The 24,375-nt window shown below is 41.7% G+C and overlaps 1 long non-coding RNA gene across 1 annotated transcript in view; it reads left to right on the top strand.

Moving 5' to 3' along the window:
* LOC119622341 (uncharacterized) overlaps nt 1-24,375 on the top strand; it is a 35,987-nt gene that overhangs the window by 4,716 nt on the left and 6,896 nt on the right. The window contains exon 3 of the long non-coding RNA XR_005238990.2: nt 20,611-20,720. This is a non-coding gene — a long non-coding RNA (uncharacterized lncRNA). The remainder of the gene's footprint in view (nt 1-20,610; nt 20,721-24,375) is intronic.

The following is a 24,375-nucleotide window of genomic DNA, read 5'->3' as shown; positions in this document are numbered from 1 at the left end:
TAGAGGGCCTTATACTTAGGGGTGGGCCTCCAGAAGCAGCTCCGGGTCCTCAAACCTGCCCCTTGCCCTAGCTATGTGATCCAGCTGTATGCACTATACCCAAGTGAGGACAACCAGACAGCTTCAGCGCTGGCCATGGCGGTCAGTCCAGAGGCCTTCCTTGCCCAAGACGGGCCAATGAGAACCCCTCCCTGGACTCTTCTGAGTTGGAATGAAGGGAAGGAGTCAGCGCCCCTGACTGGGAGCTGGAGATTCAGGAGCTGATGGAGACATGTTGGCTATCTAGAAGAGCCAATGACAGAGTGTCTGAAGCCAATGACAGAGCGAACTAGATTCCAGATGGTGGAAGAGTCCTGCCAGAACAGAGGTCACTGAGGCCTGACTGCATCCTGACCCTCTCTTGAGGCACATTGAGATCTCCACTCCCATCACGAGGCAACATCACAACTCCTCTCCCCATTCCCACTTCTTCCTTCCTTCCTTCCTTCCTTCCTTCCTTCCTTCCTTCCTTCCTTCCTTCCTTCCTTCTTTCTTTCCCTCCCTCCCTCCCTCCCTCCTTCCTTCCTTCTTTCCTCCCTCCCTCCCTCCCTCTTTCCTTCCTTCCTTCTTTCCTTCCTTCCTTCCTTCCCTCCCTCCCTCTTTCCTTCCTTCCTTCCTTCCTTCCTTCCTTCCTTCCTTCCTTCTTCCCTTCCTTCCTTCTCTCCTTCCCTCCCTTCCCTCCCTCTCTCCCTCCTTCCTCCCTTCCTTCCTCCCTTCCTTCTTTCCTTCCTTCCTTCCTTCCTTCCTTCCTTCCTTCCTTCCTTCCTTCCTTCCTTCCTTCTTTCTTCCTCTTTCTTGAGTCTCACTATGTTGCCCAGGCTGGGTTCAAACTCCTGGGCTCAAGAGGGCCTCCCGCCCCAGCCTCCTGAGTAGCTGGGTCTACAGGCACCCACCATGCCAGGCTCTCTGTTTTTCTTTATTGAGTCTCCAATGAATGGGAGGCCGGAAAAGTGTGACACTATTTCTTTAAGCTTCAAAGACTCCAAATTACTACCCCTGTGCTTTTGAAGGGTTTCTTAAGGGTGATGTATGTCCAGAATGATTTACAATACCTTTTGTGCCAGGTGAGGCGACTTTGCATTTGTGCTTGTTGGTCCAGCCCCTGAGGCTGTAGCAGGGGATTCCACAGGATTTTTTTGGTGGGGTATCACTGCCATTTACTCTCAACCTTTGCTTAAACTAATTCAAGTCAGCATTCCTTCACTTGCAGTAACAACGAAAACATTCCTAATGAGTCCTCCCAGCGTCCCCAGTTTCAGGAAAGGGAAATCAGACACGCTCTGCCTGTGCTCTAGGCAGAATAGCCCCCATTTCCTATCAGGGCTGACTCTTCGTGGTCTGTGTCAAATGCTCAAGAGAAGCACATTTCTTGACCCAAATAAAAGGAATGAGACACCAGTGCCCAAGCCCCGAGGAACCTGATTCTAGAAGGGTCCTGTGCTCTGGGAGGGTCAGAAGTGACTTCGGCTACCATCTTGCTTTAGGAGTCCGAGTAAATAACAGACTGAATACACTGCTTTGCTCTGAAGTAGACATATGGGGTCTAATTCGGGGGAACCTGTGCCTCTGCAGCCTCTGCCCCCAAGTCTGTGGCAGGCATTGCCCATGAATCATGACACGGTCCTTGCAGCTTGAGTGTGCCGAGTGCTTCTCACCACAGGGCTGCTGGCCGGCCCTTCCCTGGTGCTGTTGGTCCTCTTTGGAGAAGGACTCAACTGAGCTTGTCTTCTAGGCTGAGCGGGCCTCCGTGTGGAGAGACCACAGCCTCTGAAAGGGCTGTGTTGGATGTGGTTTTATGAGTTCTTGTGTACAGGTATTCCACAATCCACAAAGCCACGCTAGTGTCTGCAAGTCAAAGGCTAATACCCAGGGAAGGCGAAAATCTCCCTTAAAATTGCTGGTGAAAGGTGGGTTAGGCCAGGGGAATATAGAATTAGGTTTATGTAGCAGCCTGGGTTTCCACAGAAACGAGATGCAGTTGCATCAAACACATGACTAAACTTTTCCACACTGGGTTTAAGCCTGGAAGGAGGCTAGAGGAGGGTGTTTGCTGACCGTGCTAGCACAGTGAGAATTTTGACAGCAAAACCCTCCAAAAAGTCTCAATCAAAGCAAATGGCAGTGACTCCCCACAAAAATATCGTGTGTGAGCCCCTGCTACAGCCTCGTGGGCTGAACCAGAGTGGCACATATGCAAAGTAGTTTTGCTTGGGGGACAAAAGGTATTGTAACTCATCCTGGAAACACACCACCCTTAAGAAACCCCTCAGAGGCTGGGCGTGGTGGCTCACGCCCGTAATCCCAACACTTTGGGAGGCTGAGGCAGGCGAATCATGAGGTCAGGAGATCGAGACCATCCTGGCTAACACGGTGAAACCCTGTCTCTACTAAAAATACAAAAAAGTAGCCGGGCGTGGTGGCGGGCGCCTGTAGTCCCAGCTACTTGGGAGGCTGAGGCAGGAGAATGGTGTGAACCCGGGACAGGGAGCTTGCAGTGAGCCGAGATCATGCCACTGCACTCCAGCCTGGGTGACAGAGCGAGACTCTGTCTCAAAAAAAAGAAAAAAAGGCTCCCTTCAGAAGCACGGGGGAGGTCATTTGGGGTCTTTGGGGTTCAATGAAATACAGCATCACATTTTGCAACTCGAAGCCTCCTATTTATTGGAGACTCAGTGAAGAAAGCCAGAAGTGTGATGTTGCCTGGATAGGAGAGCCCGGCCTGCAGTCTTCTGCCAGCAGCAGCAGGAAGCTGCAGCCGTGAATCAGGGCCTTTGTTCTGAAGCCTGCAGGGAGTAGGCCCTTCTGCTCACATTGCCCTGGGGCAGCACGGGTGTGTCCCCGGGAGCCTGCGGTGGCAGACCCCTAGGTGCAGCAGGAGTTGGGCTTGGAGGCCGGGCCGGGGGCAGCTGGGGACAGCATTCATTGTTTCTGCCCCTGCTCCTCCTTGCAGCAGTGAGGACTGGGCTCCCATCTAGCGAAAGGGCTGGAAGCTTTCTGGGAAAAGCACCCAGGCTTGGTTAGTTGGTTGGTTTGAAATGTATCCATTATTGGCCGGGCGCGGTGGCTCAAGCCTGTAATCCCAGCACTTTGGGAGGCCGAGGCGGGCGGATCACGAGGTCAGGAGATCGAGACCATCCTGGCTAACACGGTGAAATCCTCTCTCTACTGAAAATACAAAAAAATTAGCCGGGCGTGGTGGCGGCGCCTGTAGTCCCAGCTACTCGGGAGGCTGAGGCAGGAGAGTGGCATGAACCCGGGAGGCGGCGGAGCTTGCAGTGAGCGGAGATCGCGCCACTGCACTCCAGCCTGGGCGACAGAGCAAGACGCCGTCTCAAAAAAAAAAAAAAAAAAAAAAAGAAAGAAAGAAATGTATCCATTATTTAATTAGGTTCTTTGCAAGAAATTGAGAACCGCAGTTGGTCAGGATGCGTTGCATCCGTGAGTGAGAACACAGAACGAAGGCAGCCCTGGCGCTGAGGGATAACTGTGGTTCGGGGCGGAATGTGCGAGTCCACAGCTTTCTCATCTGTCTTGCGCTGCTGTGTAAGCTGCATTTCTTTCCCTGTGTGAAGTGTTCACCTTCCTGGTGTCTGTGCGTGTGCAGCAGTGAGACGTGGGGGGTTTTCACACTGCTGATAGCAACTTTGATGGAGGTGGTGATGGCACATTTCCGGTGCGTTCTACGCAGAGAAACTCAGTTGAGGACCAGAGGTCTAGTTACTGCTTAGCTCAGGAAAACTACCCTCTGGACTCCGTGTGCCCAGTGAGGATGACTGCAGCCGACCCCGGACTGAGGCTGCCTGCAGCCTTCCACGTGCTGACTGAAGAGATTTTTTTTTTTCTTTGCCAGGGCTCCACACTTCCAAGGCGCATCTTGAGTAGGCACATAGGTAGGCATTTCGGGAAGTTTAACCACCCAGGCACCTCCATTCTTATCATCCCCAGCTGGTTTTGTGACAGTAGCAAGAACCTTCTCTTTTTTCAACTCTGGATTTAGCGGCTGAATGTTTCCTCTTGTCCATGGCTTTTCTGGACTCCAAGCAGGTCAGAAATATCTGCCTATTCCCCTGATGGGACAGGGTGTCTGCTGTAGAGGGGCTTCCCCTTCCTGGGCTCTTTGGGTTTGAGATTACCCTTCTTAATCTTGTCACTGGCATCAGCCTCCTTGGCTACAGGTTTCTTTCCTTAGCTTCCAGCTTCTCAATTTTTCACTCACCATCTTGCAACATGGGAAAGAGTTGGGTCTTGTTTTGATGCAACTCATTATGGAATAGATGCAGAGGCAGAGGCAAAAGTATCAGTGTTTTATCAATTGCTTGAAAGGCTACAAAGACATAGATTCATAGAATGTGTAGCACTGGAGGAGACCAACACACTGCAAGAGAAGGAAGATATTCAGCCTGCAAATGTACTTAATGCCTGGCCAGTCTTAGGGAGAACGGCAGGGCCTGCTCCTCTCAATGTGAGAGGGAGCACTGAGGAACAAGATCCTGGGGTGTTTATGCTGTATTTAAAATGGGCATAAAATTGGCATAAATGGTGTTTATGCTGTATTTAAAATTGCTGTTCTTAAAAATGTGTCAGAAATTGAGTGACTCAAAACAACACAAATGTATTATCTTATGCTCTAGATGTCACAAGCCTGAAACGGGTCTCCCGGGGCTAAAGTCAAAGTATTGGCAGGGCTAGGTTTCTTTCTGGGGACTCTAGGGAAGAATCCTTTTCCTTGACCCCTCCAGCTGCCCACGTGCCTTGGCTTGTGATCCTCTCCCTCACTCCAGACAGCAGCAGCCATGCAAGCTCTTCCAGTTTTTTGCATGACACATCACTCTGACTTGCTCTTCTCCTTCCCTTTTCCACATTAAGGGCCCCTGTGATTCCCCTGGATGGACCCCAGTGATCCAGGATAATCCTCTGACAACTTTAATTCTATCTACTACTTTAATTCCCCCTTTCCATGGAACCTACTTCATCTACAGGCTCTAGGGATAGGACGTGAACACTTTTGAGGGGCCATAATTGTTACAGGAGTTATTAAGAAATTATTTTAGGCACACAGAGAGGAAAAGGGGTCCTTGGGAAGTTTTTTTCTTTTAAAGCAGCTCCAGAAACGTTTCTTGTCTAGCAGGAAAGCCCCGACTGTTAGTATAGGAGTGGGGCGGGGGGAGGGCAAGCTTTGATACACAAATGCCAGCTGTTAGAAACTGGGTCCACCCAAACATGGCAATTACCGTCTTCTTGTCCCCACATGTGCCCAGCAACATGGCCGCTCCCACATATCCCCACGTGCGTAGAACATCAAGGCGCCCTGTGTTTGCATATTAAAGGACTAGGGTGGCAAGGCCAGTTTTTTTATGGGCCACGTGAAAGACTTGCCTGGTGAAACCAATCATGGAGCCTTATGCAAATGAGACACCGCCTCCTCCAGCCTCCTCATATAACTGGCTGTTTTCCACAGAGCTCAGGGTTCCCTCTTTTGGCTTGGAGACGCCTCCCTCTGTCTCTGTGCAGGGGGAGCCTCTTCCTTCTTTCTTGCCTATTAAATTCTCCTTAAAATCACTTAAAACTCTTTAAAACCACGCCACATATGTCCGCGTTGTTTTATTCAAACTGGTGCGAGACCAAGGACCCTGGTGTTCCTCCAGTCATGGGAGCCATATCGTTATGTCTACCACGGGGCAGCTCCAGCTTGTCAGGATACCTTTGACATTCATGGTCTCACCTGCTGAAGTCCTTGTCTTCAACTATTTGGGAGTGACAATGAGGGTGCATGATTTGTCATTGCTCGCCGTTTTACTTCTAGACGCTTGTGCCAAAGCCAATGACGTCCTAGCGAGTACGCCTCCCAGTTGTGACGTCTCAACACCTCCTTGCCTGCCTCCCAGTTGTAAGGTCTCAACACCTCCTTGCTGATCTCATTTAGTGATACTCAGATTAGTTCTCACAGTAACCCTTTGAGATGGACAAAATCCTTCCCAGATTCATAGTGAGGAGACTTATAAAATTATATGCTGCAGTAATACTTCCAAATTCAAGGACTATTTCTATATTCCCTACACAAGTGTAAAGGTTTTATGTCCTTAATGACTCCAGTTCCTTGCAGGATTCTTTTTTTTTTTTCAATCTTTGGCCACTAGAGGGAGACAGCTCTTTGAAGAACTGAGGCCATTTTGCATGTTTGTGGGTATAGATGGAGGAAAACACCACGTTTAAAAATGGTATCCAAGCCGGGCACCGTGGCTCACGCCTGTAATCCCAGTACTTTGGGAGGCCAAGGCGGGCGGATCACCTGAGGTCGGGGGTTCGAGACCAGCCTGACCAACATGGAGAAACCCCGTCTCTACTAAAAATACAAAATAAAAAAATAAAAATAAAAAAATATTTATTTCTACTAAAAAAAAAAAAATTAGCTGGGCGTGATGGCGAATGACTGTAATCCCAGCTATTCGGGAAGCTGAGGCAGGAGATTTGCTTGAACCCGGGAGAGGGGGAGGCAGAGGTGGCGGTGAGCTGAGATCGCATCCATGATCGCACTCCAGCCTGGGCAACAAGAGTGAAACTCCGTCTCAAAAAAAAAAAAAAAAAAAAGCTATTCAGGGCTGACCTAACAGGTCGACAACAAAGGGGACCATGCCTGCCCTTGTGCCCCGTGCAGGCCTCGTTGGACAATTTTCCCCAGCATCTTCAGTGCTCACACTTCCATAGTAGCACGTGCCATTCAGACCAAGGTCTTTTTTTTAGCCTAGCCATCGACGCTGTAACATTTTAAACAATCTTCTCTATCTTTGAAGCCTACTTTGTAGAAAGAAAGGCTAAGTTATCAGAACTGACACTATATAAAAACATAGAATCCCAAAAATTTGAAGTCTCTTAAGTGGTGCATGTAGGATCTAAAACCGTGGCCATTGCTTACCTAGACAAGGCGTGTTCCAACCACATGTCATCTGAGATCGCTCTGAACTGGGAGTGAGGATTCATTTTCTCTGTTAGAGAGTTCTGGGTTCCCCGTCACAAGATTTGCTCCTGACACCTCAGAGTGTACAGTATGCGACTTCTGTACTAAGGAGGTTGCCTCCAATGAGGTAAAATGTCTAACGTGGTAATCATGTGCGTCTGATTAAGGCTGCATGCAGAAAAATCAGCCACAGATGCCAAATAGCCAACTTAGTAACACAGAGACCACAGAGAGAACTCAGTAAGGATGACGTGGAATGACTTTAGTTTAATGCTGTGTATGACAGATCTTTATGTTATTATTTAAAAAGTAATTAGAAACTTACCTTTCAATGTCGGTTTAAAACTTAACTAGCTATAGCCAGAGAATATGGGTTGTATCACACCAATTGTGAAATTTGTTATTTCATGGTCCGTTTTTCATAGCTATTCCACATATACTTGGGAAAAATATGAATTCTCTGTTCATTTGGTGCAATGTTCAGTATCTAGCCATAAGATTATTCATGTTGATTATGCTGTTAAAATACGCATCTTTAATGATTTTGAACTATCAATTACTTGGAGAGATGTTCTGAAATCTCCCACTGAGATGGGAGAATTTTCAATTCCCTCTTATAGGTGTGTTTTTGCTTCATCTCTTTTAAGACTTTGTTTCTAAGTTACTAGAAGTTTGGAGTTGATCCATTTTCTTAGTAAAGTGAGTCTTTTCATTGCGGCTTCTCTTCATCTCTAGTTATGATTTTTCCTTAAACTCTATTTTGCCAGATGTTAATATAGCCACGCCTGTTGACTTTTGTTTAAAATCTATATGCTATGGCTTTTCCTACCTTTTTATTTTCAATGCTACCATAGCCTTACGTTTTAAACAATTCTTATAAGTGACAGATAGTTACATTAAAAAAATTTTTAATTTGGGGGTACATAGTAGGTACATATGTTTATGAGGTATTCATCACATCAGGGTAACTGAGGTATCCATTGTCTCAAGTATTTGTCATTTCTTGTGTTAAAAACAATCAAATTATACTTTTTAAGTTATTTATAAGACTGTAGTCACCCCTTGTGCTATCAAATACTAGATCTTACTCATTCAATCTAACTACGTATAGTTGCATTTAAAAAATCCAATTCAGTAATGTTTGTCTTCCAAAGGGTGGATTTAGTCCTGGTGTCGGTTAGAAGTGATAACATGTCTGCATTTATTTCTCTCATCAACTTTGCCTTTACTCTTGTTCCATCTTTTCTTTTTTTCTTTTCTTTTGTCTTATTTTGGATTGATTATTTTTGCTCACTTTCTTCTCTTTCCTACTATCTTTAAAGTTATACATTTACTTACAAAATTTAATGTAAAGTTTTCAATTGAGAAAACAATGACTAGGTCTTTTTCAATTTATATGCAATTATTGTAGTGTATTTTATTTCTATTTTTGATTCCATGGAACTTTATTATTAATATTGTTTTAACTGATATTTCTTTTGATTTGGCAGCATATTTACCATTTTTTTATTCCTTCTTGCATCTTAAACTTTCTAACTGGACTAACTTGCCTTGTGCCTAAAGTACATCCTTTAGAATTTCTTTTGATGAGGATCTATGAGGCAAACTCTTTCAGTCTGTTTAAAAATACTTTTTCCAGGGCCTACTTGAGGGTGGAGGGTGGGTGAAGGGAGAGAATTGGAAAGCTACCTATTGGGTACTATGCTTGTTACTTAGGTGATGAAATAATCTGTACACCAAAGCCCTGTAGCATGTAATTTACCTTTAGATCAAACCTACGCATTTACCCCTGAAACGAAAGGTTAAAAAAAGAAACTTTTATTTTGTTCTAATCTTCAAAGTTATTTTCCCTGAACACACAATTCTAGGTTCATAATTATTTTTTATTTAGCACCTTGAAGATACTGTTCCATTGCCTTCTGGCTTCTCTAGTTGCTACTGAGTAATAATTTGCTATTCTAACTTTTGGTGCTGCTGAGTAATCTCTTGTTTCACTATGTCTGCTTTTACAATTTTTCTTTTTGCCTTTGGTGTTGTGCAATTTCACTATGATCTGCCCAGATGAGTGTTACTTTTAATTTCTCCTGTTTGGAATGTCTTGAGCTTCCTGAATTAGATAGTTGTCTTTCATTCCTTCTGGGGAATTCTCAGCTGCCATCTCTTCATATATCACTTTACCACTTTCTCCTCTACATATGCTTAAATGTTTGTTAGATGTTATCAGTCTATCCTCCAAGTTTCCCAACCTTTCTTTCATATTTTCTTTCTCTATGTCTGTCTGTACTATATTCTACATAATTTTCTCAGATCTATTTTCCAGTTTACTAATGGCCTTATTTAGCTTTGTCTAATTTTCTTTTCTTTTTTTTTTTTTGAGACAGAGTCTCGCTCTGTCGCCCAGGCTGGAGTGCAGTGGCCGGATCTCAGCTCACTGCAAGCTCCGCCTCCCGGGTTCACGCCATTCTCCTGCCTCAGCCTCCCGAGTAGCTGGGACTATAGGCGCCTGCCACCTCGCCGGGCTAGTTTTTTGTATTTTTTAGTAGAGACGGGGTTTCACCGTGTTAGCCAAGATGGTCTCGATCTCCTGACCTCGTGATCCGCCCGTCTCGGCCTCCCAAAGTGCTGGGATTACAGGGTTGAGCCACCGCGCCCGGCCCTTGTCTAATTTTCTATTATTGTATTTATTTTACTTTTCAGTTTTGGAATTTTTATTTTTTAAATATATGCTTCAGTTCTAAACAGTTTTTTTTTTTTTTACCACTTACTCATATTTTTACCCCCTCTTTTGTTTCTTAAGCATATCAAATACAGGTATTTTATATTGTAGGAGAGCAAAAATGGCTTCCCTCTAGCTTTGTGGGCTCTTTAGCTGAGCCATAAATTAAACTGACATAAGACAGATTAACAAGAGAAAAATCACATTTTATTATGTATATACACACAGGAGTCCCAGAAAATACGAGACTCCAGGAAAGGTCAGATGATTAAAGCTTATACAGCATCCTGAGCTACAGAAAGGAATAGGAGCTTGGGGCTTCTGAGGGGACATGGTGATACAAGTTGTGGGAGGGTAAGGGGAGGAAATGTATGATGAATAAAGATTATCTTGTTAGGCAGATAAAAAGTCTCTCAGGTGATAGGCTGGGTGAGGTGGCTTATGCTTGTAATCTCAGCACTTTGGGAGGCCAAGGCAAGAGGATCACCTGAGGTCAGGAGTCCGAGACCAGCCTTGCCAACATAGTGAAACCCCATCTCTACTAAAAATACAAAAATTAGTTGGGTATGGTGGCACACACCTATAGTCCCAGCTACTTGGGAGGCTGAGGTAAAAGAATTGTTTGAACCCAGGAGATGGAGGTTGCAGTGAGCCAAGATCACACCACTGCACTCCAGCCTGGTCATCAGAGTTGAGACTTCCTCCGTCTAAAAAAAAAAAAAAAGTCTCTCAGGTAATAAAAGTTGTCCAGAGCAGCCGTCTTCCTGATACATATGCTTTTACTGACATAGATTTCCTTTACAAAGGTAAATTTATTTTACTAAAGGACAAGAGCCACTCCTGTGTCTGTAGTTTCTCAAAATCATCAGCTCAAAAAATGCCACAGAAGTATATTTTGGGGTGGCATATTCTGGTCTCTATAGTGATATTTTGGGGTGGTGTGTCCTGAGCCCTAACGGTATTGAGTGGCTGATAATTCCAACTTTTAATAATTCTATTTTATTTATTTATTTATTTGAGACCAAGTCTCACTCTGTCGCCCAGGCTGGAGTGCAATGGTATGATCTTGGCTCGCTGCAAACTCTGCCTTCTGGATTCAAGTGATTCTTCTGCCTCAGCCTCCCAAGTAGCAGGGATTATGGGCACCCGTCATCATGCTTGGCTAATTTTTGTAATTTTGTAGAGACGGGGTTTCACCATGTTGGCCAGGCTGGTCTTGAACTCCTGACCTCAGGTAATCCACCTGTCTCGGCCTCACAAAATGCTGGGATTACAGGGGTGAGCCACTGTGTCCAGCCTGATAATTCTATTTATTATGCCTGTCACTCGTCAGTGAAGTTCCTCATTTCATATTTATATGTGTGTGTGTGTGTGTGTGTGTGTGTGTTTAGGCTCCTATTCCTTGGAATTTTATGTGTTGGAATTCTTTGGGTCTCAATTTCAAGGTGAATTTCTTCAGGGAGAATTAGCATCTGCTAATTACAGGCACCTGTGGGACCATCAACTAAGGGTAATCTAAAGCAGCGGTGCCCAATCCCTGGGCCGTGGACCAGTACCCATCTATGGCCTATTAGGAAGGAGGCCACACAGGGGAGGTGAGTGGTGGGCAGGCGAGCATTACTGCCTGACAGCCGCCTCCTGTCCAGTCAGCAGCAGCATTAGATTCTCATAAGAGTGCAAACCCTATTGTGAACTGCACATGTGAAGGATCTAAGTCGTGTGCTCCTTATGAGAATCTCACTAATGCCTGATGATCTGAGGTGGAAGAGTCTATCCCAAGCCATCCCCACCCCCACCCTGGGCCATGGAAAAATTGTCTTCCCTGAAACCGGTCCCTGCTGCCAAAAAGGTTGGAGACCGTTGATCTAAGGCCACGTTCTTCTCCTGGGGTTTATTCTACAACATGGTAATGTGAATTGAGGTTCAAACTCACCTGAGAGCTGGCTTGTGATTCGGAATTCTCAGGGGACTTTTCATCTCTCAGGCATCCCATCATTCCACGCTAAGGCAGGCGGTTTTCCTTTCTTGTCTTCTCATGGTGACTGTTGTTGATGATGGGGTGAGGGGTGTGTGCGTGTGTGTGTGTTCCTTTTTGGTGGTGATGGTTTTTGCATGCTGCCTGTATGATTTTGTAAGACTTCCCATCTTTAGCTGGCCTAGGGTTTGTCTCTTGTTCCCTGCTAGGAGTGAAACTTTTAAAAGCAAACTCTAGGTCATCAGCTTGACAAGTGTGTTCCCGTTGATAACTGATGTTAGTGTTCCGATCACTCTGGTTTCTTGTGTTCACTTGATTTTGGCCTCCGGTGATTCTTTTCTCTATTGACAGCTTATTAATACATTTAACAAATATCTTAAAGAAATCACTCAGCATTTTAGTTGTTTTAGCCAGTAGGTCAGTCTTGGTATTTAATTCATTACATTCCTGGAAATGATATCCCCATTAGACTTTTAAAAAGTTTTATTTACTATACTGGATTTTTCTATAACCCAATTTAAAATTAAACTTCAGTTCCTAGTAGTATACATTGAGTTGGAATATATATTCTCTGTGATGTATGTGTCTAGCTCTTTTATAACTTAAGATCTGAGAGTGTTGCACAGATTTTACATAATGACAGCATTTGGTGTTTAAAAACAGTCACTATTTTCAATACAATAAACTGTCTCTGTAATATATTTGTATTTGCAAATTGCTTCAATCTGTGTATCTCTTCAGAGGATGGGCTCTCAATAACTAAATGTATGGTCCAGCCTCTTGCAATCAGGGGACAACTTGGGTCAAACCAAGAACAAACTCTTTTGACTGAATAAACACGGGCCTAGAGAGTGTATTTGTAGGTGATTTGGGCCACTTCCGGCTCCACTTGAACTAATTCAAGCAGTTGTCTAATTGACATCCTTAAAGTTTCTCAAGGAAGGAAACTGGAGCCCGCTTTCTGGAATCCACTGGTGAAACCCTGGAGAGAAAAGAGGTACTTTGTGTGGCTTGGCAGCTAGTAGCCTTAGTATTTGGTGGTGGTAGAAAGATCAGAGTCTCACTCAGAGCCCCTCATGAAAAAGGAGATTTACTGAAAAAATGACATTGGCTAGAAATGAAGCCAGCAAAGATCCAAGGCAAAAGTTGTCCTGGCCGCACCCTTCTTGTCTAGGTTATGGACAGTCTCTCCACATACATCTGTTTCTCTTTCTTCTTTTGCTCCTCTCTGCCATCTTAATTCCTCTACTTATTTGTGGTTCCTACTTCTTTGCAGCTTTGGCTCACGTATGTCTCTATGTCTAACATGGATCCAAGTTCCAGTTCCCAGAGGAGAGAATTTGATGGTGATGGCTCATGGGATCCCGTGAGGCCTTCTCCTCACACTGTTGGACTGGCTGCTCTTGGGTCACCCATCCTTGCCCAATCAGCTGTGGTTAAGCCTCCGGAAGATAGCCAAGTAACACAAAAATGGCTACCATAACGTCTTCTCTGCGGTAGGGGTTCAAGGCTGAGCATGCCTGTGTGGAAGAGAATACTTAGAAGGGGCTTGGCCTTCTTAAGAGTGGCCAAATGCTTATCACTGAGATTTAAGTGAATATCCTACAAAACAAAGACAGTTGGTAATTTTGTCCTAACTGACAGCCACGTACATGTTTATTGTTTTCCAGATTAGCAACTCCTTCCTTTCTTGTACTTGTTTCTAGGCATTCTTACCTTCTTAGTTTCCCATGCCATGGCATATCATTGGGATATAGGCAGGACCTGCCCTTTCTAACAATGCTTTACATAGACAAGGCCTGACCAAGCCCTATGGACTAATAGCAAAGTATATATCCTTACCTGATCCATTTAGAGTCCTCTAAGCACAAAGTTTATGCTCCTATCCACCATTATTCTGGAATTCAAAAAGCTCTGAAGGTACTTCTGGTTTCTAGTTCTGCATGTACAAAACTTAGAAATCACCACTCTGGCCAGGTGCAGTGACTCATGCCTATAATCCCAACACTTTGTGAGACCGAGGTGGGAGAATTGCTTGAGCTCAGGAGTTTGAGACCAGCCTGGGCAACATAGTGAGACCTCATCTCTACAAAAAATTGAAAAGAAGTTAGCTTGGCATGATGGTTTGTGCCTACAGTCCCAGCTACTGGGGGGCTGAGGTGAGAAGAGTTCTGGAGACTGGAAGTCGGAGGCTGCAGCAAGCTATGATCATGTACTACACTCCAGCCTGGGTGACAGAGCGAGACCCTGTCTCAAAACAAACAAACAAACAAAAAAACCAGGAAGAAGAAAGAAAAGAAATCATGACTCTGTCCACTCTATCCTAACAACAACTGAAAATCTGAACAGACTAAAAAATCAGCAACTCTTCGTGGATCCATAGCTAGTTGAGGACACAGGGCAAATAGCTGCCCCCAAGATTGGAGAGACAGATAGGAAATATGGGGAGTTACAGCTTATGAGAGTAGACTCATGAGCAGAGACCACCTTGGGAACTGGTTTTGTGGTAGGGAAATATGAACTGTAATTGACAAACACTGGAGACTCAATGTGGACAAGCTAGGAGTTGAAAGCTGCAAGCAGACCCAGTCATTGGGTGACCACGCCCCCAACCACTTTCATGAATTTTACCTCCAAGAGCCCTACCAAGTTCTCACAGTAGATAATGGAGAAAAATCCCCTTGTTCTCTGGCAGAAGGAAGGGAAAAGGAACCATTTTGAAATATGCCAGAGCACTCTGTTCTTCTTCACAAGGCCCAGTTCAGGGGAAACTAGTTAACCACACCCTCACCTGCTGGGGTATGACCAGAGCCTAACTGACCTGGAGGAAGGGAAACAACCAACTTCAGTTGACTCCAGCCTTCCACATGGGAGAAAACAATACTGAACTCCAGTCCACTCTAACCATCCTGTCCTACCTACGGGGGAAGAAAAAAATGGAGAAGCACAGTCCAAAGCATAGGCTCACTAAAGGACTGAGACCTAATCTTAGGTCTATAGAACACTTCCTCCACACATACACACCTCACCACCACATTACTAAAGGCCTGTTTACAGCAGTTCCTTTTACCTGCTACATCATGTCTGGCTATTAAGGAAAAATTACAAGGCATACTAAAAGGCAAAATACACAACTTGAAAAGATAGAGTAAGCATCAGAACCAGGCATGGCAGTGATGTTGGAATTTTCAGATTGAAAATTTAAAACAATATGATGAATTTGTTAAGGACTGTAATGAATAAAGTAGACAGCATGCAAGAACAGATGGGTGATGTAAGCAGAGAGATGGAAGTCCTAAGAAAGATTTAAAAAATCTAGAGATCCAAAGCACTCTAACAGAAATGAAGAATCCCTTTGATGGGCTTATTAGTAGACTGGACATGGCTGAGAAAAGAATTTCTGAGCTTGAGGATAACTCGATAGAAAACTCCAAAACTGAAAAACAAAGAAAATCAAGACTGAAAAAAGCAGAATAGAGTATCCAAGAACCGTGGAACAACTACCAGAGGTTTAACATGTGTGTAATGAGCATTTCAGAAAGATAAGAAAGAAGGAACAGAAGAAATATTTGAAATAGCAATGATGGAAATTTTCCCCCAAATGAATATTGGATGCCAAACAACAAATCCTGGAAATCCCAGAGAATACCAAACAGTAAAAATGCCAAAAAAAAACCCCTACATATAGGCATATCATTTTCAAACCACAAAAATTAAACATAAAGAAAAAATTCTGAAAGAAACCAGTGGAAAAATACAACTTACCTATGGAAAAAAAAATATAAGAATGACATTGGACTTCTCCTCAGAAATCATGCAAGCAAAAAGAGTGGAGTGAAATATTTAGTGTTGAGGGAGAGAGGAAAAAAGCTAGAATTCTGTACCCTGTGAAATTATGCTTCAAAAGTGAGAGAGTAATAAAGACTTTCTCAGGCAAACAAAAATTGAGAATTTTTTTTTGCCAGTAGACCTGCTTTGCAAAACTGTTAAAAGAAGTTCTTTAGAGGGAAAGAAAATATGTCAGAAACTTGGAGCCACATAAAGAAAGGAAGAGCATCAAAGATAAAGTGAGTGGAGATAAAATAAAAACTTGTGGCCAAGTGCAGTGGCTCATGCCTATAATCCCAGCACTTTGGGAAGCCAAGACTGGTGGATCACTTGAGGTCAAGAGTTTGAGACCAGCCTGAACAACAACATGGTAAAACCCCGTCTCTACTAAAAATACAAACAACTTAGCCAGGGGTGGTGGCACCTGTCTGTAATCCCAGCTACTTGGGAGGCTGAGACAGGAGAATCACTTGAACCCAGGAGGTGGAGGTTACAGTGAGCTGAGATCGTGCCATTGCACTCCAGCCTGGGCAACAGAATGAGACTTCGTCTCAAAACAAGCAAACAAAAACAAACAAACACAAACTCTCCCAAATTTTTATTTTTATTTATTTTTAATTGATGTAACAGAAAATTGTTCCAAATAACAATAATGTATTTGATGATGTATGTTTATGAATATCATACATGTACACACACATATATATATTATTATGCATGTTTATATATAAGTAGAACTAATAAAAGCAATGAAACCAGAAACAGGAATGAAGAATTTGGATTATTTTGTTATAATAAGGTAGTCACACTCCCCATGAAGTGGAATACTGTTATTTGAAAGTGGACTTGGATTCAGTATAAATGTATATTGTAGAGTCTAGAGCAACCATTAAAAGAAGTAAAAAAAGAAGTACAGATAATATGCTAAGAAAGGAGAGTAAATAGAGTCATATGAAATGTTCAACTAAAACTACAAAAGGCAGGAAAAGAGTGAACAACAAAAATAGGAACAATGAACAAGGGCAACAAATATTAACAGAAAACAGTAACCAATATGGTGGACATTAATCCAACTATATAAAAATATCATTTTAAGCATCAATGATCCAAATCCACCAAATAAAAGACAGCGACAGAGTGGTATTAGTAAACAAGACCATCTCTATATTGTCCACAAGAAACCCACTTTAAAGATAAAGACATATATAAATGAAAATTAAGTGAATGGAGAAAAGTGTATCACGCTAACAAATCAAAAGAAACCAGGGTAGCTATATCAAAGACAAAGAAGGCATTGTATAGGGTCAAATCTATAAGAATACATAACAGTCCTTAGCATACATACAATCTAACAACAGGGTACCAAACGATGCAAGACAAAAGCTGATAGAACTGCAAGGAGAAATAGATAAATTCACTTTCATGGGTGGAGACTTTAACGCCCCCTCTATCATAAATGGACAGATCCAACAAGCAAAAAATCAATAAAGATGACATACTTGAACTCAACAATATCATCAATCAATTGAATATATGTATAGGCTACTTCATCCAACACCAGCAGAATGTCCATTCTTCTCAAGGTTACATAGAACATTCAGCAAAATAAATCACATTCTGGGCCCTAAAACAAAGCTTAACAAATTTAAACAAATAGAAATCATACAATGTCTGCTCTCAGACCACAATGGAATTAAACTACAACTCAGTAACATTTAATAATTGGAAAATTTCCAAATATGTGGACATTAACACACTTCTAAATAACACATGAGTCAATGAAGATATCTCAAGAGAAATTTCAAAATGTTTTGAACTAAATGAAGAGGAGAACATGACTTATCAAAATTTGTGGGATGCAATGAAACAGTCCTTAGAGAGAAATTTATAGCATTAAATGAATATACCAGGAAAGAAGAAGGATCTAAAATCAATCATATAAGTTTTCACTTTAGGAAATTGGAAAGAAAAAGAGCAAATGAAATTCAAAGTAAGCAGAAGTAAAGAAATCATAAGAAGTAAAGGCAGAAATCAATGAAATGGAAAATAAGAAATTTATAATAGAGAAGACCAATAAAGCAAAAAACTGGTTCTTTGGAAAGATCAACAAAACTAATAAGCCTCTAGCCAGGTTAACTATGAAAAAAAGAAAGAGGGCACAAATTATTACTATCAGAAATGAAATAAGGGACTTCACTACAGATCCCACGGACATTAAAATGATAATAAAGAAATGCTATGAACAGCTCTATGCCTACATTTTGATAACCTATTATCAAATGGTGATTATTTGATGAAATGGACCAATTATTTGAATGATATAATCTGCTAAAACTCACACAAGAAGATATAGACAATCTGAATAAGCCAACATCTATTTTAAAAATCAAATAAACAATTAATAACCTTTCAAAACAGAAAGCCCCAGGCACAGATAGATTCACTGGTGAATTCTGACATTTAAGAAAGAAATCATACCATTTCTCTACACTCTCTCATAAACATAGATGCAAAAATACTCAATAAAATATTAGCAGATCAAATCCAACAATGTACAAAAGTAATTATAAACCATGACCAAGTGGGATTTACCCCAAGTAGGCAAAACTGGTTTAACTTTTGCAAATCAATTAATGTAACCTATCACATCAACAGGCTAAATAAGAAAAAAATCACACAAGCATATCAATAGATGCAGAAAAAGCATTTGACAGAATCCAACACCTATTCACACTAAAAATTCTCAGTAAACTAGGCAGAGTGAAATTTCCTCAAACTGACGAACAATATCTTAAAAAACCCTATAGCTAACATTCTTAATGGTGAGAAACTTGAAGCTTTTCTACCGATATTAGGAACAAGACAAGTGTGTCCTCACTCTCTACTCCTTTGCAACATTGTACTGAGAGTCCTAGCTAATGCAATAAGAGAAGAAAAGAATGTAGATTAGGAAGGAAGAAATTAAACTGCCTTTGTTCACAGATGACACAGTCATCTGTGTAGAAAATCTAATAGGATCAACAACAATGAAAAAACCCTTCTGGAACTATTAAACAATTATAGGAAGGTGGTTAAATTCAAGGTTTACATACAAAAGTCAATTGCTTTCCTATATGCCAGCAATGAACAAGTAGGATTTGAAATTAAAAATACAATATTATTTATATTAGCATCCCCAAAGATGACATATTTAATTGCACATCTGACAAAATATGTATAAGATCTTTAAGAAGAAAATTAGAAAACACTGATGAATGAAATCAAGGAAGTACTAAATGAACACTGCAGGTGCTCTACAGGCACCATGTTACCTCTCTCGCATCAGAAAAACACCTCAATTCCAAAACATAACTGACCCCAAGAGTTTCAAATAAGAAATTATGGAACTGAACCATTAAAAGCAAGTAATCAATGTATTACTGGCAAATAAACAATAAAATGTGGTGAGGTGGGAGGAGAATCAGAATAAATCATCTGAGAAAGCGTTACTATGGAGGATGATATCTACTGCAGACTCAACCATCCTTCATGTTCCCCCAGGCAAGTTCCTTCACCTATATGATGCTCAACTTTCTCCAAAGTGAGAAAGTCAGGTTGATTATCTCTACAATCTGTTCACAATGACATAATTCTGAGCTCCCAGTTCCTTTCTTCAAAGCAGTTCTTCCCCATCCAGGAGCAACCAGGATGCGGCAATTCTTTGTCAAGGCATTTTCAGTTACATGCTACTATGTTTTTCCTTCATATTGCCCATTTTAAATGTAAACTCAAACATATTCCTTTGACTAACCATTTTTTTCCAGTTTTCTTTACAAATCACTAAGCAGTTTTTATTGGTTTTAAATGCGTTTTTACATTTCAACTCTCTTATAATTATTAAATAATCCATCTTACTTCCCTCTACATACATGATGATTTGTATTTATCTGGCAAAGACATAAAGAAAGAACATTAGGTCATTTGTACCAGAGAATTTGAGCCAGGACTCAGAACTGCTCGTTCTTGACGGCTGTGCTGACATCACTTCCCTAGTTCTAGTTTGAAGATAAAGTTCTTTTGTTACCTTGGATTATGGTTTGAATTAGGTTAACATCCCTCCTTTTTCTGATTTATATGATGAAGTGATTGCTTAAAGATGGCAGGTCTGCTAGAGTCCTGATCTTGACAAATGGCACCACTCCATCATTTAAGGCAGAACCTTGGGAGTCACCCAAGACCATTTCCTCTCCCTTACCACCCACCTGTTCAATTAATCTCCAAGGCCTGCTGATTTTTTAAAAAATAAAATTATAATATGTTTCTACCCTATAGAAAATCAGAGCACATAATATAAACAACATCAATGAACCAACCTTCACATTTGTTAAATGGTCACTTTTTAATATATATATATGTTTAATATATATATACATAAACACACATTTAGTTGTTTTTTTAGGTAAATAGAACATTATAGAGAAAGTTGAAGCCCCCAATTGTAATTTTGGTATTTATAATTTTCATGTTTGTACAATTATTATAGAGAAGCTCCCAATTCTAATTTTGCTATTTATAATTTTCATGGTGTTTGTACTATTATTATAGAACACATTGGGCTGCATATTTACATGTTAACATTTTATAGTGCATGCATCCATCTGCAGCTTGTTTTTCATCTCACTTAACATTGGTCTTGAGATTATTCAAGAACTAGACACTTAAGTCTAGTTCATTCTCTTAAACAGATGTATAGTGTTCTATTATATAACTACTGATGCCATTTATTGATACCCTTGTTAATTGACATTTGGATTATTTCTAGTTTTTTGTTATTCAAATACTGCTGCAATAAATCTCCACGTGCCTGTCTCCTTGTGCAAGCGAATATATGAGCGCTTCTCTTGGGCACAGTGGACTGTGGTGTGCCAAGATTTTTATCTCCTCCACTGATGGGGACCGTGGGTGGGGCCAGAGATAGAGAGTGGAGTCTACCATTTTTATAGTGTCTACTATGGGGTCCGACACCATATGTAAAGGACCTTGCTTTACATAAATTAACTCATTCAATATCCATGATAACCCTATGGGAAAAACATGAATGTCATCTCCATTTTACAGACAAGGAAGCTGAAGCACAGGCAGCAATGAAATGACTTGACCAGAGTAAGTCATTTGTTAGTGTCAGAAGCAGTGATCGATTTCTCATTGAAGACTGCGGTGTTCTCTACGTAAGTACCCGGGAATGAAATTGCAAGGTGCAGGAGTAAGTGTGGCTTCAACTTTACTAGATAATGCCACATTGCTCTTCAAAACGGCGTTATTAATTTACAGTCCCAGCAGCACTGTGTGAGAGCTTCTTGTGCTAATCTGATGGAGGAGAAAATGGTGTCTTTGTTGTTTGCATTTGATTTTCCTTGATTTACTATGAGGCTGAACATCTTTTTGGAAGGTCTTTGGCTGCTCATATTTTCTGATTCTGTTGCTTGACTGTTCATATTTGTTGCCTTTTCTCTTACGTTTTTCCTGATTGATTTTGGTGAGTTTATTACATATTCTGGTTACTAAGCCTCTGTGTTCTATTTTTTTTTTTTGCATATATCTCCTCTCAGGTGTCAAGAAAAACTGATGTACTGAGCTATAGTTCAAATAATATATGAGACAGTATTTTAATTTTAAATTTACTTTTTAAATAAGAAGAAATGCCTATAAGCTGTGTTCTATTTCTGAGAAAATTTTTACCGTCTTTTTATACTGTCTGAGCACATTAGACTGACATCAGTGCCAGACATCAGAAGAGGTTAATGACTCATCTTCCCAAGGAGGGTGAGTGTGACCAAACTTCTCTGAAAATTATAGCTTGTATCTTCAAGTGAACAGCTTTCTACAGCACTCATGGTTTCCATTAACAAGATTGTTTTGTTTTTGGTCACAAGACTATAAACTGTTTGTCATGGGAACAAATAGATTGATACTACGGAAAATCTTTTAACCTGTTTTAGTAAAGAGACGTAGAAACTTTCCTATGGCAAGATGCTGAGTGAGCGTAGATTTAATTCTTATGAGAAACAACCTTTTCTCCTAGCTTCTAAACAAAGGGCAATTGTTACTCAATTGTTTTGTATTCTCAAGGTTTCTGTTACTGATGACTAGGCTTCTGGTTTCAATTTAATTTTTTTTAGCTTTTAATTTTGAACATATTTTAGGTGTACTGAAAATTTGCAAAAGTAATGCAGAGTCTCCCATAAAACTTTTACCCACCTAACCCCAATGTTAACATTGTATATAACCATAGTACCAAAACTAAGAAATTAACATTGGTACAATACTATTAACTAAACCACAGACTTTATTTGAATTTGCTGATGTTTTCCTTACTGCCTCTTTCTGTTCTAGCACCCTCTCCAGGATCCCACATTACATTTAGTTGCCATTTCTCCCTAGTTGCCTCTGGCTTCTTGGTCTACCCTTGTTTTTTACGACCTTGACAATCTTAAGGAATACTTGCCAGCCTGGGGTTATCTGGCGTTTCCCCTTGATTACATGGGAGTTAGGAAGTTTTGGAAAGAACATCACAGAACAAAGTGCCCCCCCACCTCACTATATGTGACATCTACATGACACCACAGGTGATAGTAACCTTCGTCACCTGGTTAATGTCGTGTTTGCCAGGTTTTTCCACTGCACAGTTGCTATTTTTCCCTTTCCCCACTCTATTCTTTGGAAATGAGTCTGTAGCTCTGTCCCACCCTCAGTGGAGAGGAGTGGGGACTGAGCTCCTTCTCCTGGCTGGGTAGCATCCACATATATTGTCTGAAGTTCTTTTTTAAGGAAGATCTATCACTTCTCATCTGTGTGCATATTTATTTATTTATTCCATGGTTTATTGTGCCAGTGTAGACTTGTATATTTATTTCATACTTCGGGTCATGGTCCAATGTTCCATTGTCTACGTGGTGGTTCCAGTGATTTCAGCTTTGGTTAGTGAGTGCTCTCCTAGCTTGGCTCCTGGGTCCCTTTGACACACCCCATCCTTTGGAGTTTCAAATACTTCCTGGCTTTCTGGTTCTCCCAATAATTTTAGCATCCACCCGTAGGTGCTGTCTGCACAGTTATTTCTGTAGCGTTCTAGTGGTGATTTTTCTATTTCTCCCTCTCAATTTAATCAAGATAACTAAGATATTTAGCATATAGGCTATCTGAGGGATTTGGGTTTGGATTTCAGTTCCAGCACTTCAAGCTATGTGCTGTTAGGGTTCTCTGAACCCTGATTTCATTTGTATCAGAAGGCAAAGTGTGAAACTGCTTCTATACTCACAATATTTCTGATACTAAGTGTGTGGGGCTTTTATACATTCCCCACCACCAAGCAAATTTCCAGTTCTCTGTGGACACCAAAATTAGGTGTCCTATAATTTAATGAGTTTGATACTTGCTCCCAGGAGTTAGTGGAGACCCCACAGGTTCAGTCCCAGAAGACTTCACTGTACTTCAGACACCAACCAAAAGTCTCAGGTTACTTCTTGCACTTATGGCTGACTGGCTGGAAATTGAGGATTCCCATGACCCCTCCTCACATTTAATAATTTACTATAGCAGCTCACAGAACTCAGGGAAACACTCCACTGACTATTACTGATTTATTATAATGGATGCAGTTCAGAAACAGCCAAATGTAAGAGATGCACAGGGCAAGGAGAGGGGTGCAGAGCTTCATGCCCCCTTTGTGGGCACCGTTCTCCCAGCAGCTCCAGTTGTTTACCCACCCAGAAGCTCTCTGAACTCCATTGTTAAGAGGTTTTATGGGAGTTCCATTACATAGGCACGGTTGATGAAGTCATTGGCCACTGGTGATTAACTCAGTCTCCAGGACCTCTCCCCACCTGGCAGTCCAGAAGGTGAGGCTGAAAGTTCCAACCTTCCAATCACAGGGTTGGCTCCCCTGGTAAACAGCCCCACCCTCAAAGAGTCACCTCATTAGCATAAACTCAGGTATGATTGAAAAGAGCTTATTACGGGTAACAAAGGTAGCTCCTCTCACCCAGGAAATTCCAAGAGTTTTTAGGAGCTCTGTGCCAGGAACTGGGGACAAAAATCTTGCACTGTCCCACTCCACCAGCCTGGGAAGGGAATTATCCCTTTGGCGCTGATACACTCTCTGTCCTCTAGTCACTTAGCAGGTATCTGAGTTATCAGATCAAAAAACATGGCATATATAGGGCTCCATACTATCTGTGGTTTTAGGCACCCACTGGGGGTCTTGGAACGTATCCCCTGAGGATGAGGGGGAGAGCTGTATTATTATTATCATTGCTTCCACCAGCACTGTTGTCACCTCCATACTTCTTCCAGAGCCTGCTTTGTAAAATGCAAATCTGATGATGTCACGGCATTGTTCAGGGTAACTCATTGCTGTCTTTGTCAGCAATGGTTCCTAAGCCTGACTTTTGATCAAAATCATATGAGGAGCTTAGATAGAAAGATAGATAGATAGATAGATAGATAGATAGATAGATAGATAGATAGATAATAGATAGATGATAGATAGATAGATGATAGATAGATAATAGATAGATGATAGATAGAAAGATGATAGGTAGATAGATAGATAATAGATAGATGATAGACAGATAGATAGATGATAGCTAGATAGACAGATAGAGAGATAGATAGATAGATAGATAGATAGATAGATAGATAGATAGATAGATAGATGCCCAGTCTTAGCCCAGACCTTATTGACTTGAATTTTGGTGGGGTGGGTCTCAGCCTTTATCTGTCCTGGAGAGAGGTGAGAGCAGGGGTCTGCGCAGCAGGAATGAGCCTGGGATCCCTGTAAAGGCTGATAGCTGGTCCCACCCAGTGATGACTCACAGCAATAAAGAG

Source organism: Chlorocebus sabaeus, chromosome 7 (assembly GCF_047675955.1).
Source record: "Chlorocebus sabaeus isolate Y175 chromosome 7, mChlSab1.0.hap1, whole genome shotgun sequence".
NCBI lineage: Eukaryota > Metazoa > Chordata > Mammalia > Primates > Cercopithecidae > Chlorocebus > Chlorocebus sabaeus.
This window is presented reverse-complemented; position numbering and strand designations above follow the sequence as displayed.